The sequence below is a fragment of the Lepidochelys olivacea genome (genome assembly GCF_965140295.1).
Source record: "Lepidochelys olivacea isolate rLepOli2 genome assembly, chromosome: 8".
Lineage (NCBI taxonomy): Eukaryota > Metazoa > Chordata > Testudines > Cheloniidae > Lepidochelys > Lepidochelys olivacea.
The window spans coordinates 79,588,256-79,603,151 of record NC_140418.1 but is presented as its reverse complement, the minus strand read 5'-3'; the positions used below and the strand labels follow the sequence as shown (position 1 = coordinate 79,603,151).

General features: G+C 43.3%; 1 protein-coding gene across 2 annotated transcripts in view; it reads right to left on the bottom strand.

The window, feature by feature from the left end:
- LOC311525560 (uricase-like) overlaps positions 1 to 14,896 on the bottom strand; it is a 45,434-nt gene that overhangs the window by 17,897 nt on the left and 12,641 nt on the right. The window contains exon 1 of one of the 2 annotated variants that reach the window (XM_084637805.1): positions 5,917 to 6,027. The exons of the other annotated variant lie outside the window; for it this stretch is intronic. The gene's annotated coding sequence lies outside the window, so the exon portion shown is untranslated. Of the gene's footprint in view, positions 1 to 5,916; positions 6,028 to 14,896 lie in introns of those variants that run through there. 2 annotated transcript variants of the gene reach the window in all.

Below are 14,896 nucleotides of genomic sequence, written 5' to 3'. Positions count from 1 at the left end.
GTTCCCTTATTGGTCCTTTGGGTCAGGTTAGCTGAGCTTCTTAACCCTTTACAGGTAACAGGATGTTGCCTCTGGCCAGGAGGGATTTTATAGCACTGTATACAGAAAGGTGGTTACACTTCCCTTTATATTTATGACACGCCCCCCCAAATCACAGATAGGGTGAAAAACTGGCTATGATTTCTTCCTGGAGCTCTAGGATAAAACAGAGTTAATAAGACACATTCATCTCTAAATATAGTACTAACTGTATAAAAACTAACAATATTTCCCACATCTTAAGGATGATTTGGACCAGTTGATTCTGGGAAACTTTCACGGGAGAGTGCATCAGCCACTTTGTTAGAAGCTCCTGAAATGTGTTGTATTTCGAAATCAAAATCTTGGAGAGCTAAACTCTACCGAATAAGTTTTTTGTTATTTCCCTTGGCAGTATGAAGCCACTGTAGCGCAGCATGGTCGGTTTGCAGGTGGAAACGCCATTCCCCAAACGTATGGGCATAGCTTTTCCCGAGCGTAGACAATGGCGTAACATTCCTTTTCACTGATTGGCCAGTGGCTTTCCCTCTCAGACAGCTTCTTGCTGAGAAACACAACAGGATGGAGCTCTTGATTTGGTCCTTCCTGCATTAAGACTGCTCCCACACCATACTCGGACGCATCTGTGGTTACTAGGAACGGTTTGTCAAAGTCTGGGGCCCTTAGCACAGCGTCAGACATGAGTGTTGCTTTAAGCTGGTTAAAGGACTTCTGACACTCTTCAGTCCACTGAACTGCATTTGGCTGTTTCTTTTTGGTTAGGTTAGTCAGTGGGGTGTCGATTTGGCTGTATTGCGGTACAAATCGCCTGTAATATCCGGCCAGGCCTAAGAAGGATTGGACCTGTTTCTTTGACTTTGGGACAGGCCACTTTTGGATAGCATCCACTTTGGCCTGTAGGGGATTGATCGTTCCTTGACCCACTTGGTGTCCAAGGTGAATCACTCTGTTTAGGCCTATTTGACACTTCTTAGCCTTAACCGTTAGTCCTGCCGCCCTTATGCGCTCGAAGACTTTTTGTAGATGTTCTAGGTGTTCTGCCCAGGAATCCAAAAATATGGCCACATCATCAAGGTAGGCGACTGCATATTCTCCCAATCCCACTAGGAGACCATCTACAAGTTTTTGGAAGGTGGCGGGTGCATTCTGCAGCCCGAAAGGGGGCACATGAAATTCATACAGCCCAACACAGATTCATAGATATTAAGGTCAGAAGGGACCATTGTGATCATCTAGTCTGACCTCCTGCACAATGCAGGCCACAGAATCTCACCCACCCACTCCTGCGATAAACCTCTCACCTATATCTGAGCTATTGAAGTCCTCAAATCATGGTTTAAAGACTTCAAAGTGCAGAGAATCCTCCAGCAAGTGACCCGTGACATGTGTGACGAAGGCTGACCTTTCCTTGGAGGATTCATCTAGCAGTACCTGCCAGTACCCCTTGGTTAAGTCCAAGGTAGAGATGAACTGGGCCTGTCCCAGTTTCTCCAATAGTTCATCTGTGCGTGGCATTGGGTAGTTGTCTGAGCGAGTTACAGCATTTAGCTTACAGTAGTCCACGCAAAAACGTATCTCCCTATCTGGTTTGGGAACTAGAACCACTGGAGATGCCCATGCAGTCCAGGGGCGGGGGTGGGGGGCGGATTACACCCACCTGTAGCATATCCTGGATCTCCCGTTCTATAGCAGTTTTAGCTTGAGGAGACACCTGGGAAGGTTGGGCTCTAATTGGGTGAGCATTACCTGTGTCAATGGAGTGGTATGCCCATTCAGTCAGTCCTGGGGTGGCTGAGAACACTGGCACATAGCTAGTGCACAGCTCCTTGATCTGCTGTCGCTGCATACGCCCAAGGGTCATGGAGAGGTTCACCTCTTCCACGCCACCATCACTTTTCCCTTCGTAGTAGACACCTTCAGGCCACTCAGCGTCATCTCCTCCCTAAGCTGTAAACTGACAAACCTTTAATTCTCTGGAATAAAAGGGCTTTAGAGAATTAATATGGTACACCTTAGGCTTTTGGACTGAGGTGGGGAATGCTATGGGATAATTAACAGCTCCCAGGCGCTCTTGGACCGTGAATGGCCCTTCCCACGACACTTCCATTTTATGGGCCTGGAGCGCCTTTAAGACCATGACCTGGTCCCCTACTTTGAAGGACCACTCTCTGGCATGTTTATCATACCAGACTTTTTGCTCTTTTTGAGCATCTTTTAGGTTTTCTTTAGCAAGGGCTAAAGAGGTTCAGAGGGTGTTTTGTAGATTGGTTACAAAGTCCAGAATGTTAGTTCTTGGAGAAGGTGTAAACCCCTCCCATTGCTGCTTCACCAACTGTAATGGGCCCTTAACCTCGTGACCATATACAAGTTCAAATGGTGAAAACCCTAACCTGGGATGTGGTACAGCTCTGTAGGCAAAGAGCAACTGCTGCAACACTAGGTACTAATCATTAGAGTGCTTGTTTATGAATTTAAGTATCATGGCCCCCAAAGTTCCATTAAACTTCTCCACCATGCCATTTGTTTGATGGTGGTAAGGGGTGGCAACCAAATGATTTATCCCATGAGCTTCCAAAAGGCTTTCCATAGCTCCTGCCAGGAAATTAGTTCCTGCATCTGTAAGGATGTTGGAGGACCAACCTACTCTGGCAAAAATGTCTGTTAGTGCCTGGCACACACTTTTAGCCCTGTTGTTGCTTAGAGCTACTGCTTCTGGCCATCGGGTGGCAAAATCCATGAAAGTCAGTATGAACTGCTTTCCTCTGGGTGTCTTTTTCGGAAAAGGACCCAGAATATCCACAGCTACTCACTGAAATGGAACCTCAATGATGGAGAGTGGCTGGAGAGGGGCTTTGACCTGGTCTTGGTGTTTTCCCACTCTTTGGCATACCTTGCAAGATTGGACATAGGCAGAAACATCCTTGCCCATTCCCTCCCAGTGGAATGATCGCCGCAAATGGTCTTTGGTCCTGTTCACCCCAGGATGGCCACTAGGATGATCATGGGCTAAGCTCAAGAGCTTTCCCTGGTACTTAGTTGGAACTACCAACTGTCTCTGAGGATGCCAGTTTTCCAGGTGTCCACCAGAAAGAGTTTCCTTGTATAAAAGTCCTCTTTCTACAACAAACCAGGATCAATTAGAAGAGTTGAGAGGCAGTGGGTTGCTCCATGCCTCGGTCCAAGCTCTCTGGAGGCTTTCATCTGCTTCCTGTTCGGCCTGGAACTGTTCCCATAATGCTGAAGACATCAGTTCCTCAATGGATTGTGGACTTGGGCTTGGTCCCTCTGGAAGCGATGCAAGTGATGGGGCTGTTTCCGTTGGTGATGAACCGCTCTCCACTGGTGCACTATGGGGTATTTCAGGCTCTGGCTGAGCCTCTTGTGTAGGGTCATTTGCTGCTGCTGCCAATGCAGGCTCAGTGGTGCCCTCTGGTGTTGGAGCTGTAGACGGGGTTGCAAGCACTGGACTCAGTGCTGTCAATGGTTCTGGTGCTGGTTGCTTCGCCAGTTTCGGTTCAGAGACTGGCTTTGGCTGGGTCTCTGGGACTGGATCCACTACGGACGTTGCAGTCGTTGGCAGGGGATCCAGTTCCACCACCACCAACTCCACCTGGGTCTCTGGTAACACAGACGGGGCCCTGCTGGAAGGCTCAGAAACAGGGATAGGTGTGGAAGCTTGCTTAGTCTGGCTGTGGGTGACCATACCCACCCTCTTGGCCAGCTTTACCTGGTTGGCCAAGTCTTCCCCCAGCAGCATGGGAATGGGATAATCATCATAGACTGCAAAAGTCCACATTCCTGACCAGCCCTTGTACTGGACAGGCGACTTGGCTGTAGGCAAATCGAAAGAGTTGGACTTGAAGGGTTGAATCGTCACTTGGGCCTCTGGGTTGATTAAGTTGGGGTCCACTAAGGATGGATGGATAGCTGACACCTGCGCTCCAGTGTCCCTCCATGCTGTAACCTTCTTCCCGCCTACACTCAGTTTCCCTTCGCTCTAAGAGTATCTGGGAGGCATCTGGGCCTGAGGACCTTTGGTGTGACCCTGGTGCAATGAACTGTAATCTGTTGGGGTTCTTGGGGAAGGTGGCCTTCACATGCCCTAGCTCATTACATTTAAAACATCACCCAGTTGATTGGTCACTAGGGCGAGGTGAGTTGCTGGAGAATGGTGTGGTGGGATGATAAGGTGTCTGAGGTTTTCCTTGGGATGTAGGTGGGTCCTTGGGTTGCCCCCGGTGATAGGGTTTTGTTTCGGGTTGCCCCTTCTGATATTTGCCCCAACTGCTCCTAGTTTTTTTTCTTTCTGCCACCTCCACCCATTTGGCTCCAATCTCCCCTGTCTCGATTACAGTTTTGGGCTTCCCATCTAGGAAGTACCATTCAATTTCCTCAGGAACACCCTCTGAGAACTGCTCCATTTGCATTAGGAAGGGCAACTCTTCTGGAGATTTAACACTTGCTCCTGATATCCAAGCATCCCAATATTTCACAATGTAGTAGGCATGTCGGGTAAATGACACATCTGGTTTCCACCTTAGGGCTCTGAACCACCGACAGGAATGCTCGGGTGTTAGCCCCATTCTGACTCTCGCCTGGGTTTTAAAATGTTCATAACTGTTCATGTGTTTCTTAGGCCGCCACGTCTGCTAAGGGTCCACTGAGCTGCGGCCTGAGCTCTACCATGTACTGGTCTGTAGAAATGCTGTACTCAAGGCAGGCCCTTTCAAAGTTTTCTAAGAAGGCCTCAGTATCATCACCTGCCTTGCAGGTGGGGAACTTTCTGGGATGGGAAGTGATACCTGGAGCAGGATTGCTAGGGTTGATTGGTATATTCTGCTGAGCCCTTGCCTTCTCCATCTCCAGTGCATGCTTCCTCTCTTTTTCTTTCTCCTCCATATCTCTCTTGTGGGCAGCTTCCTCTGCCTCCACCCTGGCTTTTTCTGCCTCCATATCCAAGCGCCTTAAGGCCATCTGTCTATCATGCTCTTTTTGTTTCTCTTCAGCTTCGAATCTGGCCAGCTCTAGTTTATTAGCTGCTTCACTGGTAGTCATTTTCCTGCTTTCTTGTGCTTAACTCTAGCTATACCCGAGAGTTAGGAAAAAAAAAAAAACTTGTGAATTTCCCTGCAGGAGGTTAACTACCCTGCCTTTAGGTAGAGAAAACTCCAGCTCAAAAAGAAAAATCCCTTTGTAAAAAAACCTAACACCTCTATCTCCAGGCAGACAGAAAACCCTCTACCTGCTCTCAGCTTAAAAAAACCCTCTTCGGGTCTGTGCTTTTGGTTCAAAATGATCTCTGGTTCAAAATGATCCCGCCGCTCTGCCACCATGTCAATGTTCCTTCCCCACTCTGAACTCGAGGGTACAGATGTGGGGACCTGCATGAAAGACCCCCTAAGCTTATTCTTACCAACTTACGTTAAAAACTTCCCCAAGGTACAAACTTTGCCTTGTCCTTGAACAGTATACTGCCGCCACCAAGCATTTTAAACAAAGAACAGGGAAAGAGACCACTTGGAGATGTCTTTCCCCAAAATATCCCCCCAAGCCCTACACCCCCTTTCCTGGAGAAGGCTTGATAATAATCCTCACCAATTTGTACAGGTGAACACAGACCCAAACCCTTGGATCTTAAGAACAATGAAAAATCAATCAGGTTCTTAAAAGAAGAATTTTAATTAAAGAAAAGGTAAAAGAATCACCTCTGTAAAATTAGGATGGAAAATACTTTACAGGGTATTCAGATTCAAAACACAGAGGATCCCCCTCTGGGCAAAACCTTAAAGTTACAGAAAACAGGAATAAACCTCCCTCTTAACACAGGGAAAATTCACATAAAACGAAAGATAAACTAATCCGCCTTGCCTGGCTTACCTATACTGGTTGCAACATTGGAGACTTGGATTAGGATGGGTTGGAGAAGATGGATTTCTGTCTGGCCTCTCTCAGTCCCAAGAGAGAACAAACACTTAAACAAAGAGCACAAACAAAAGCCTTTCCACCCCAGCCCCCAAGCTTTGAAAGTATCTTGTTTCCTTATTGGTCCTTTGGGTCAGGTGCCAGCCAGGTTAAGAAGAAGTTTTCTTCTTAACCCTTTACAGGTAACAGGATGTTGAGCACTGTATACAGCACTGTATAGAGAAAGGTGGTTACCCTTCCCTTTATATTTATGACACCAGCTCAGAAGGGAGAGGCTATGGAGGAAGACTACCTGGAAGGCTCCTGACAAACGTGCCAGAGAAGTCCCCCTGAGAGAACAGGGCTACATGTTGAGCCCAGTTGGGGCTGACAGTTTGGTTTATTTTTCTTTTTACCTTATCTGGGTCCAGAAGCCTAGAGAGGAAAGCAGTGGAAAGAAATGACACAACAAAAGTGACACACTAAAGTGCTGTGCTGTAACTGCTAGACCAAACTAAAAGGCACCTATTTCGCATTAATATATTCCTGTCTGACACATGACTACACAGAATTTCCTGGAGTGGCTCTGGATTTGTTTCCCTGTAGATGAGATCACAGTTTGTCCCTCACACTGGAGAGCCAAGTCACCCCATTGGCTCAGATCTGCACTAATATTTTCTGGCTTGCCCCTGAAAATTCATGAATTCAACAAGCCAAAAGGTGTCAAAATCCTTTTAAACCTCTCCCCATATTTGTAAAACAACAAAATATAAGCAGAAGCAGTAGGCTCTTGCATCATTTCAAAGCTGCTAACTCCCTGGAACCCACTTATTTCTTCTGCATTGGTTTCCTTCTACACATTAACTTGATTCATTTTTTTTCTGGTTGGCATTTTTCCCCCGTTACCTTTAAAAATATGTTTCTGACTTTCAGTAAGTGCTGAGGTTTCTAGTAACAACCCAACTAAGTATTTAAAAGAATGTATTATAATTATTATTAGTTATTATTTCAAAGTGTCCACAGTTGGGTGAATACTTCACCAAAAAGATGTAAATGACAGGTCCCCACTCCAAAGACCCTACATTCTAAGTGGTAGATCTGTCACACAAGTAAGGCTATAACATACACCAGGAAAGGAGATGGTCAGCAAAGACTGATGTTACTAATATATGAGGATATGATTACTCAAGTTAGTCATACAAACATCTCCTGCTCCAAAAAATGTGGGAAACGGTGGGAGGGATTTTGTGACACTACAGAAGTGGGTCTAAGTATGATTTGAATGGAGCAAGGATGGAGGCTTGATAAATGGATACACTTTGAAATCCATAGTGTAGTAAAGAAAGATTAGTGTGAAGGTGCAAGGTAACTTTCATTATAACAACCTACCCAGGACTTACCCAAAAATTATCTTTTGAGGCTAACATTTTCCACGCTTGGACCAAATCAGGCCAAGGGTGATTTTTTAAAAAAACTATTCCACCTTTCAAAGTTACCCAAACAGTTGGGGGGTGTTATCTTTAAAAAGGAAATGTAACACTTTTTTATGCATGTGTGGCTGAAAAAATTATCAAAATGCAAAATTACATACTATATCTGTGGTTAGTCCTCAGTGAAATGAGTTTGAAAAGAAGACTTTTAAATAAAAAATAAGTAGTTTAAGTGAATTAGAGTGGCACAGAAAACCTGAAGACTTTCTGTTCTTGACTTGTGTGTATAAGGGCCCAATCCTGTAAAAAGAGCAGTAGCATTTACTACCATAAGTAGAGTCAATCACTTTGATGGCAGTGGAAGGTGTTTAACACTTCACAGCAGACACTCAGAGGTTTGTGAGATTAGGCCCAAAGGCTGTTGAAGCTGCTCAGCACTGCAGCTGTTCAGCAATGTATGTTTATTGCCATGAAACAATTCAACAAAAATGAAAACGTGTGGTTATGTCGGAAATTTTCATGGAGGCTTTTTAGTTTTTTGTCAGAAAACTGAAGGTCCCAGTGGTCAAAAAATAATAAAGCAAACCCCAAAAAACCCAAAATGTATACATAAATAAAAAGATCTGGTTTTCAGGGGTTAGATTTTTTTACGAAAACCAGAAAAAAATTGGTGAAAACTGAAATTTTCTCACAAAAATTACCATTTTATCAAAAGAACACTTTTTGTTGAAAAAAAAAAAGTTTCAGTACAATATTTCAAGCCACTGTTCTCACCACCCTGTCACATGGAAGCCGTTAGAGAGACAATGCGGGTGAAGTAATATCTTTTATTGGACCAACTTCTGTTGCTGAGAGAGACCAGCTTTTGAGCCACACAGAGCTCTTTTTCAGGTCTGGGAAATGAACTCCCAGCAGCAAAATGCAAGGTGGAACAGATTGTTTAGCATAAGTAGCTCGCACATATTGTAAGGGACCATTTAATCAACACCAACAGAAGTAGGTCCAATAAAAGATATTACGTTAGCCACCTTGTCTCTCTGCTATCCTAGTACCGGCACAGCTACAAGTACACTGCATGGAAGCAATTGGCAGTGAAGGGCAATTAGCACCTTACAGCACTGAGGTTTCATTATAAATGAAACATTCCTCATTGCCTTCATTTTTCAACATCTATTCAAACTGTTTCAAAGAGGTAGCCGTGTTAGTCTGTATCAGTAAAAACAACAAGGAGTCCTTGTGGCACCTTAGAGACTAACAAATTTATTTGGGCATAGGCTTTCGTGGGCTAGAACCCACTTCATCAGACGCATGGAGTGGAAAATACAGGAGCAGGTATAAATACATGAAAAGATGGGAGTTGCCTTACCAAGTGTGAGGTCAGTCTAACGAGACAATTCAATTAACAGTAGGATACCAAGGCAGGAAAAATAACTTTTGTGGTGGTAATGAGAGTGGCCCATTTCAAACAGTTGACAAGAAGGTGTGGGTGATGGCAGAGGAAAATTAGTATGGGGGAAATTAAGTTTAGGTTTTGTAATGACCAAACCACTCCCAGTCTTTATTCAGGCCTAATGTGATGGTGTCCAGTTTGCAAATTAATTCCAGTTCTGCAGTTTCACACTGGAGTCTGTTTCTGAAGTTTTTTTGTTGAAGAATTGCCACTTTTAGGTCCGTTATTGAGTGACCAGGGAGACTGAAGTGTTCTCCTACTGGTTTTTGAATGTTACAATTCTTGACATCTGATTTGTGTCCATTTATTCTTTTGCGTAGAGACTGTCCAGTTTGGCCAATGTACATGGCAGAGGAGCATTGCTGGCACATGATGGCATATATCACATTGGTACATGTGCAGGTGAATGAGCCCCTGATGGTGTGGCTGATGTGATTAGATCCTATGATAGTGTCCCCTGAATAGATATGTGAACAGAGTTGGCAACGGGGTTTGTTGCAGGGATTGGTTCCTGGGTTAGTGTTTTTGTTGTGCGGTGTGTAGTTGCTGGTGAGTAGTTGCTTCAGACATCAAGAATTGTAACATTCAAAAACCAGTAGGAGAGCACCAGCACAGGTCTACAACAGTTCATGGAGCAGAGCAGATTGTCTGCAGGTTTGGCTAGAACAAGAAGCCCCCATGAATTTGGGATTTGAGGGGATTTGTGGGGGGCTAGGAAGTGGTGATATCTGCTGATTGTGCCAGCTTCAACACAGAGCTAAAAACTAAAGCAGCCATTCAGCTCTGATAATTTAATTCCTTTCCCCTGCCCCCGCCCCCTCTTCTGTTTGTCTGCCACACCCACTTGTTCTATCATTTTTTTACTTAGATGGTCAACTCACTGGAGCAGGGACTGTTTCCTCTGTATGCTTGTACTACATCTAGAATAATCAGGCCTCTTTCTATGTGGATGCTTTGGAGTCTACAGTAATATAGATAAATAATAACAATAATTAATGACAGGTTTCAGAGTAACAGCCGTGTTAGTCTGTATTCGCAAAAAGAAAAGGAGTACTTGTGGCACCTTAGAGACTAACCAATTTAGTTGAGCATGAGCTTTCTTGAGCTACAGCTCACTTCATCGGATGCATACCGTGGAAACTGCAGAAGACATTATATACACACAGAGACCATGAAACAATACCTCCTCCCACCCCACTGTCCTGCTGGTAATAGCTTATCTAAAGTGATCATCAAGTTGGGCCATTTCCAGCACAAATCCAGGTTCTCTCACTCCCTCACCCCCCTCCAAAAACCACACACACAAACTCACTCTCCTGCTGGTAATAGCTTATCCAAAGTGACCACTCTCCCTACAATGTGCATGGTAATCAAGGTGGGCCATTTCCAGCACAAATCCAGGCTTTCTCATGCCCCCACCCCCATACACACACAAACTCACTCTCCTGCTGGTAATAGCTCATCCAAAGTGACCACTCTCCCTGCAATGTGCATGGTAATCAAGGTGGGCCATTTCCAGCACAAATCCAGGTTTTCTCACCCCCCCCCCCCAGCCCCATACACACACAAACTCACTCTCCTGCTGGTAATAGCTCATCCAAAGGGACCACTCTCCCTACAATGTGCATGGTAATCAAGGTGGGCCATTTCCAGCACAAATCCAGGCTTTCTCACCCCACCCCCCACCCGAAACACACACACACAAACTCACTCTCCTGCTGGCAATAGCTCATCCAAACTGACCACTCTCCAAGTTTAAATCCAAGTTTAACCAGAACGTCGGGGGGGGGGGAGGAAAAAACAAGGGGAAATAGGCTACCTTGCATAATGACTTAGCCACTCCCAGTCTCTATTTAAGCCTAAATTAATAGTATCCAATTTGCAAATGAATTCCAATTCAGCAGTTTCTCGCTGGAGTCTGGATTTGAAGTTTTTTTGTTGTAAGATAGCGACCTTGATTATCATGCACATTGTAGGGAGAGTGGTCACTTTGGATAAGCTATTACCAGCAGGAGAGTGAGTTTGTGTGTGTGGTTTTTGGAGGGGGGTGAGGGGGTGAGAGAACCTGGATTTGTGCAGGAAATGGCCCACCTTGATTATCATACACATTGTGAAGAGAGTGGTCACTTTGGATGGGCTATTACCAGCAGGAGAGTGAGTTTGGGGGGGGGGGGGTGCGGAGGGTGAGAAAACCTGGAATTGTGCTGGAAATGGCCCAACTTGATGATCACTTTAGATAAGCTATTACCAGCAGGACAGTGGGGTGGGAGGAGGTATTGTTTCATGGTCTCTGTGTGTATATAATGTCTTCTGCTGTTTCCACGGTATGCATCCGATGAAGTGAGCTGTAGCTCACGAAAGCTCATGCTCAACTAAATTGGTTAGTCTCTAAGGTGCCACAAGTACTCCTTTTCTTTTTGTGAATAATTAATGAGTAGCTGACTGCAATGAAGCACTCAAAGTAGTCTAGAGCATGTATTTAGGGAAACTTGTATTCGATGGAGCTGTTTATTTCACCAGGGATATCCATGTCAATTGAACTACTGCTGACTATACAGAATACTCTACAGTTTGAAGAAGATTAAACTGTGTTAACAGTCTGTAAATACACAGCATGCTACAGTTTGTTAAAGTACAAATCTGTTTTGAAAAGTAACACTGTAATAAGGGCAACCCTGAATTCCCTGTTTTTTGTCTCTTATTTCGTTATCAAATATGCTCAATTTGTTGGTAAAAACATGTATCTCCTGGCTCCTACACTTGGAAATTCAATCTGGGATCTCAGACTCAAGCTGGGACTTTTTCATGAATCTCCAGGCATAACAAAGGCTCTGCAGGGCAAATTAGACTCCAAGTGACATCTGTGAAACCCCCATTGCTTTCTGCACATTTTTATAGGTGTAACTGATTGAAATTTACTAAACAATTCTGTTGATGAAGTACAAGGAGGAACAGAATCTAGCTCATTCTCTCCTAGCTCTGTTAGGTCTGAAGAGGTAACAGATGTAAAAAACAATAAAAATTACTTTCTGTCACTAGATGTGACACAGACAGCAGAACTGTTTAATAAGACAGTGTCATTTTTCAGCATAGAATTGCCCTGCAAACTATTCTAAATAGCAATGGACGTGCTTCAGGGTGTCTAGAATACTAAGAGCCAAAGTCAGACCTAATGTAAGTGGATTTAATTTTGTTAACTTCAATAGAATTGCAAGCACTTACACTAGGGCTGAGAGTTGCCTAAGATTTATGTTTCCTCTGGAGCAAATCTGCGTAGGGCTGCCATCCACAATGGCCATAACAGAACACTGACTCACGCTGTGGATATGTTTCTGTTTTATATATTTTTATTATTTTTAGTACATACTTTAAAATGTTTTCAGTTGAAGTTTATTTTCATGGATACAGTTCTCTCTGCGGGAGGCCCTGCTGACTCAAAGCTCTCATTTGGCACATAGCAAAAGGGGATGTTGGCTTATCCATCCCAATAGGATGATTTATAATTTCTAGTTATCCTTCATTGTTGCAGGTTTCTTCTTTATAAGTTACCAAAGTATATAAGAAAAGAAAGCCCTGGGTCTGGGCTAGAGTACATGTACATGGATTCTTTGATGCAAGCTTGGCAATTGAGTAAATTCCTGATCAACATGACAGAGTGCCCTGGGGCAAACATTAAGCCAACTTTATGAAGCTTATAAATCCAAGGCAAGACTTATTTCATTATCAGTTGTTAACACATTTACTTAAACCTTCTAAAATGTAAATGAAATGAAACCAGTGCCAGAGCCCTAATACGTTTTCATAAGCATAATGTGACCTGATTGAGATTTATTTTAATAAAAGGAGGAATGCATTGACTGATCTGCACCAACATAGGTCTACAAAAGTTCATGGAGCAGAGCAGATTGTCTGCAGGCTTGGCTAGAACAAGAATCCCCCATGAATTTGGGTGCCTTCTGTGTTCAAGTCAAACCTTTCACAAAGTTAAAATATTGCTAAGAATTAGATTGTAAACTCTTTGGGGCAGGGACTGTCTTTTTCTGTGTTTATACAGCACCTAGCACAGTGCGGTCCTTGTCCAGGACTGGGGCCGCTAGGCACTACCATAATATAAATAATATAGTGCCAATAGAAAAGATATTTAAAATTAAAATTATTACACTATCTCTAGGGTTCCTATTCTGCTGTCCTCACTCATGCTGAGCAGTATTTTAATCTGTGAGTACTCTCATTGGAATCTCTTTGACTACTTCTACAATAACATACTATTTGATGGCCTGATATTACGTTGCCTCACATCTGGCATAAACATTTACACTTGCGCAAAGTGGTTGTAAAATCATATCCGATCAAAGCAGTAGCAATTTATGCACATTTTACACCCATATAAATTACTATACAAGAAGAAAGGAAGTGAATAATCAAGCTCAACCTAAGTATGGCTGTCAAAATTAAGCCTTACGTGTATAACTATTATTTCCACCTGTATAATCTAGTATGTAAAGTTTCCTCCTTATTGTTCTGAGCACAATTGTTCTTTGCCCTTTAGTTCTAAGCAACTTCACAATTGTCCATAATCTACAGAGGGTAATGTCACTGTCCCCCCGTATCTGATCACAAAGAAGTGAGTTAGAGACTGAATGTTAATCTTGGCTATATTTTTAATCTTTTCCTATGTTCAGGTTAGAGGAGGTAAATAAGGCATTTTTGGGAACAAATAACAGAAATATCCAAAACATAAAACTTGATAATGGGGGAGGGGGGGCTTTGGGCTCCAGTGGGGGTGGGGCCTTGGGCAGAAGGGGCTGGGCCAAGGGCTAGCTAGCCTCCGTGAGCTGGTGGTTCACTTGCCACCCAGACCTGAAAATCAAAAAGGAATCCTACAAAAAGTGGAAACATTGATAAATTGCTAAGGAAGAATACAGAAGAACAGCACATGCATGTAGGGACAAAATCAGAAAGGCTGGGGCAAAAAATGAGTTACACCTAGCAAGGTACAAAAAAGCAATAAGAAAAGGTTCTTTAAATACATTAGGAGCAAGAGAAAGATGAAGGAAAGTGTTGGTCCTCTATTTAGTCAGGAAGGAGAGTTGATAACTGATGACATTATGAAGGCTGAGGTGTTTAATGCCTATTCTGCTTCACTCTTTGCTAAAAAAGTTAATGGTGACCAGCTGCTCAACATGGTTAATATTAACAAAAAGGGGGAAGGAACACAAGCCAAAATAGGGAAAGAAAAGTTAAAGAATATTTAGATAAATTAGATGTATTCAAGTCAGCAGGGCCTGATGATATTCATCCTAAGGTACGTAAGGAACTAGCTGAAGCAATCTCGGAGCCATTAGTGATTATCTTGGAGAACTCAGGAACAAAGAGGACCCTGGGAATTATAGATCAGTCAGCCTAACGTTGATACCTGGAAACATACTGGAACAAATTATTAAACCATCAATTTATGAGCAGCTAGAGGATAATAGGGTGAAAAGGAACAGCCAGCATGGATTTGCTAAGAACCAGTCATGCTAAACCAATCTCATTTCCTTCTTTGATAGGGTTACTGGCATAGTGGATAGAAAGTATTAGACGTGATATAACTTGATTTTAGTAAGGCTCTTGACACAATCTCACAGGATATTCTCATAAGCAAACTAGGCAAATGCAGGCTAGATGAAATTACTATAAAGTGGGAGCACACCTGGTTGAAACACCATACTCAAAAGAAAAAGAACAAGGAGTACTTGTGGCACCTTAGAGACTAACAAATTTATTTGAGCATAAGCTTTTGTGGGCTAAAACCCACTTCATCGGATGTATGCAGTGGAAAATACAGTAGGAAGATAGATAGATATAGATATACACACACACAGAGAGAACATGAAAAAATGGGTGTTGCCATACCCACTATAATGAGAGTGATCAGTTAGGGAGAACTATTATCAGCAGGAGTAAAAAAACCTTTTGTAGGGATAATCAGGATGGCCCATGTCCAACAGTTGACAAGAAGGTGTGAGTAACAGTAGGGGGGAAAATAAGCATGACAAAATAGTTTTACTTTGTGTAATGACCCATCCACTCC